This window comes from Hippopotamus amphibius, chromosome 12 (assembly GCF_030028045.1).
Source record: "Hippopotamus amphibius kiboko isolate mHipAmp2 chromosome 12, mHipAmp2.hap2, whole genome shotgun sequence".
NCBI lineage: Eukaryota > Metazoa > Chordata > Mammalia > Artiodactyla > Hippopotamidae > Hippopotamus > Hippopotamus amphibius.
The window spans coordinates 84556484-84561290 of NC_080197.1; positions in this window are offsets into that span (position 1 = coordinate 84556484).

The following is a 4807-nucleotide window of genomic DNA, read 5'->3' on the forward strand; positions in this document are numbered from 1 at the left end:
CTCTAGGTTCGTAAAGCAGCGCGAGGAGGTGGCGCGGCGTACGACGGGAAGACCTGCGCGACATGTGGCCAAAGGGGGTGGGGCCTGGGCTGTCGCGAAACCCCTCACGCTTTACGTAAGGCTACGCGAGGACGAGGGGCAGGGTCTGTGTCTGGGGCGTGGTCTCCTGATCCGCAGACTTCCTGCCGGTGCGGTAAGCGGAAGGGGCGGGGCCGCGCTTGCAGGTTCCATGTCTCTGGCACCGGATGGAGGCGGGCTGGAACCCAGAGGGGCGTGCACAGTTGGTTTCCTGAAAGGGAAGATTCTGAGTTTCTTTGTAAATCGCTTTTTGTTAAAGCAAAACAAACCGAGTATTCTGCTTAAGGATGGTTTTAATTGGGCATGTTTAGAAAGAAAAAGAAAATAACAAATATTGAACACTTACTTGCCATGGGCTTTTATCTCTTTTAATCCTTTATTTTACTGACTAAATTCAAACTCAGGCCCTTAGGATTTCACAGCGAAGTGCTATCCATGCTTCCTCTAGCTAATACTATATTTTATCATAGATGGTAAGTAGTTCATTCAGTTAAAAGTTTCACTGAGTGCCTACCATATGGCATTTTGGGTACAACGGAGAACAAAACTACTCCAAAGGAAGTTATAGTTCAGTGAGGGAAAGGCAAACAATAAACAATGAATAAATTATTAGAAATGATAAGCGCTCTGCAGGTAATTATGTGACTTGATAAAAGTGATTTTGTGCAACTTTATATTGCCTGGTCAGGGAAGGCCTCTGAGGAAGTGATATGTAAACATCTGAATTGCGAATAGCTATCCCTGTGAAGAGCTTTAGCTGAAGGTAGAGGATGCACTGTGAAATCAAATGCTGCAGGGCAGGAACATGTTGGCAAGTTAAGGAATTTAAAAGCTGGTAGCTGGAGGGACTTCTCTGGTGGCACAGTGCTTAAGAATCTGCCTGCCCATGCAGGGGATATGGGTTCGAACCCTGGTCTGGGAAAATCCAACATGCCACGGAGCAACGAAGCTCGTGTGTCACAAATACTGAGCCCATGTGCTGCATCTACTGAAGCCTGCGCCTAGAGCCTGGGCTCCGAAACAGAAGCCACTGCAATGAGAAGCCTGTGCACCGCGATGAAGAGTAGCCTCCGCTCGCCACAACTAGGGAAAGCCCGTGTGCAGCAATGAAGACCCAACACAGCCAATAAATAAATCTTAAGAAAAAAAAAAGCTGGTAGCTGGAATTTGGTGAGGGAGGGGGAAGAGCAGTACAAGATGAGGTTTGAGAACTAGGTAGGGGTTGGATTATGTAAGGCTCTATGAACCAGGTTTAGGCGTTTTATTCCAAGTGGATTGGGAAAGCATGGAAAGATTTTATGCATGGGAATGTCATGACTTGAAATAAAATTTTGAAAAAGATTACTTAGTATCTTGATGTGGGTGGTGGTTACATAAGTGTATATTTATGTACATCAGATTGTACATTTAAGAGTTGTGCACTTTACTGTGTAGAAGTCATACTTTGATTTAAACAACAATGAGGACAGCAACAACAACAACAAGATTACTCAGTTTACTAAATGGAGAGTGGATTATACACATGCCCTAATGGAAGAGAAAGACCAGTTAAAAGGTTCTTGCTGCCAGGACCTCATAATGACTTTTCATGGACTCTAGGCACTTTTGACTTCATTGGCCCTTTTCTCCAAAAAACAGTATTAAAAATTATATTTTATATACGGGGATATGTGTATAAAAACAGATGATTGAACTTGGTGTACCCCCCAAAAAAATAAAAATATTTTCTCAAAAAAAATTATATTTTATGATTGTCCTGGTATAAAGACCAATATATTAATATATGTTTTCTTTGACCTAAACATTTATTTATTTATTTTAAAAGATTTATCTATTTATTGGGCTGTGCAGGGTTTTAGTTGCAGCACACAGGATCTTTGTTGTGGCATGTGGGATCTTTTTTCTTCCTCTTCAGTTGTGGCATGCAGGATCTTATTCCTTGACCAGGGCTTGAACCCGGGCCCCCTGCATTGGGAGCATGGAGTCTTAACCACTGGACTGCCAGAGAAGTTCCTATTTTTTTCTTATAATTTAAAAATGAACTAAAATGTCTTTGTGGGCCCCTTAAAGTATGGTGGGGCCCAGGCACTGTGCCTGCTGTGCCTATTGGATAAGTCAACCCTGGCTACTGTAATCCTGGTGAGAGAAGCTGGTGTTTTAGACATGAATGTAGATATGGAAAGGGTTAGATGCAGATATATTTTGGAAGTGGACTTGATGATTGATTAGATGTGAAGGACACAGGAGAGGTAACTCTCCCAAGTTTTTGGCACGAACACTTGGGTGGTGCCAGAAAGTCAGGAGGGAATCCTGTAAAGAAGAGAGCCTGAGTTCTGGTGTTGACTGTGCCCAGGTCTCTGGCTGGTTGTTGAAGCATGAATTCATGAACAGTTCAGCTGAGGAAAGCAAAAAAAAAAGAGAGAGAGAGAGAACTGAACTGAGATCTGAGTTGCTGTTACCTCGTGTGAAAGAGAGAGTTTGTAATTTGCGTCCAACCAATTTAATTGCTTGCTAAAATGAAAACATGAACATTTTTGGAGAATGCATTATTAATTCCCTGTTCCTGCTGTAGGAAATTTCCGTAGATTTAGTGGCTTAAAAAGACATAAATTTATTCAATTACAGCTCTGCATCAGAAGTCTGAAGTGGGTTTCACTGAGCTAAAATAAAAGTGTTGGCAGGACTGCGTCCTTTCTGGAGGCTCTGTGGGAGATTCTGTTTCCTTGCCTTTTCCACCTTCTGTGTAATGCCCATATTCCTTGACTCATGGTCCCCTTCCTCCATTTCCAAAGCCAGATACATTGGGTTGAATCCTTCTTGTATTGATCGCTTTGACTCTGACTTTTCTTTCTGCCACCCTCTTTCACTTTTAAGGACCCTTGTGATACACTGGGCCCAGCTGGATGATCCAGTATAATTTTCCTATTTTAAGGTCATCCACTTTGCAGTTGTAATTCCATCTGCAGCCTTAATTCCCTTTTGCCCTGTAATATGACACAGGTTCCACAGGTTTGGATGTGGACCTCTTTGAGAGGGCCATTATTCTGTTTGCCACAGAGGGATATAACAGAATCTAGAGTCTTCAAAACATAACATTCATAATGTACAGGATACAGTTAAAATTATTCAACATGTGAAGAACATGGAAAATGTGACCCATTCTGGAGGGAAAAGACAACAGAGGCCAACCCTGAGATGAGCCAGATGTTGAAATGATCAAAGACTTTAATGCAGCTATTAGAACTGTCTCATTGAGTTAAACTAAAATATACCTGTAATGAGTGAAAACGTAGGAAATTTTAGCAGAGAAATAGAAAATATGAAAAGAACCACGTGGAAATTTTAGAATTGAAAAATCCAATATTTGAAATAAATTTCATGGAATAGATTAAGAACAGAATAGAGATGATAGGAAAGAGTCTCTATACTTGAAGGTAGATCAGTAGAAATGATCAAATCTGAAGACAGGGAAAAAAGATTGGGAAAAAAGTGAACAGAGCCTCAGGGACCTGTGGACAATATCAAAAGATAGAATATGTTATCGAAATCCCCAAAGGAGGGGGGGAGATGGGGTAGAAAATATCTGAAGAAATAATACCCCCAAACTTTTCACCTTTGGATAAGATACAGGAAGCTCAGCAAACCCTAAACAGTGTAAATATAAAGAAAGTTCCATTAGCTTATCATAGTCAAAACACTGAAAACCAATGATAACAGGAAAATCTTGAAAGCATTCAGGAAAAAAGTGGCACATCATGTGCAGGAGAACAGTAATTTGAATGGCCGTGGGCTTACCATGAACTACAGAGGCCTGAAAACAGAAACAAGATTCTCAGAGTCCTGAAAGAAGAAAGCTGAGGGGAAATGACACCAGGGGAAATTTAGATCTTCAGGAAAGAATGGAGAATTTCAGAAGTAGTAAATTGCTGCATAAATATAGAAGACTTTTTACCCTCTTAATTTCTGTGAAATGCATCTGATTGTTAAAAGCAAATTTTAGAACATTGTCATGTGGGATTTAGAATGTATTAAGGTATAACATGTATATTACAACTATAGGGTACAGATGATGGTCCTTCTGTCTGAAGAGATACAATATTAACTCTAAGTAGGCTATGAAAGTTTAAGGATATATATTCTGAGCCTTAGAACAGGATCTTTAAAAATAATTCAAAGAATTATAACTAAAAATCAGATAAATTAATGTGGGATTTTAAAAGTTATCCAAAAGAGGGCAGAAAAAGAGGAACAGATGATAATAATTTAAAAAAGAGGGGAAAAATAAGATATATAAAGCAAGGACTTTAAAGGGACAGCACATAAATTGTCTTCCTGAATAACGTTTTACATGGGGATTACGTTTTACATGGGGATTCGTACTTTCTAGAGCCTAGTAGTACAGGTTCCTGTTGCCACTCTGTTCCTACTCAGCTCTGCAGAACAAGGGTAAACAGAAAAATGCAATGCAGGGGGAAGGAAAGTGGATAGAATATAGAAGGATATTCTTGACTGTGAGGAATTTGAAATATGCAGCGGTTGGAGCACAAGCACATTTTGAATCTTCATATCTGGAGGAGAAGCAGGCATCTCTCAGTGGTGTGCCCAAGAGAGTGGGAAAGAGATGGCTAGGTGAGGGTGTGGGTTCTCTTGATAACCAGCTGTCTTGGGGAGGAGAAGAAAGGCAGGAAGGTGCCTGCCAGTGTGGGGTTCTGTTGTGAGCTAGCCTCTG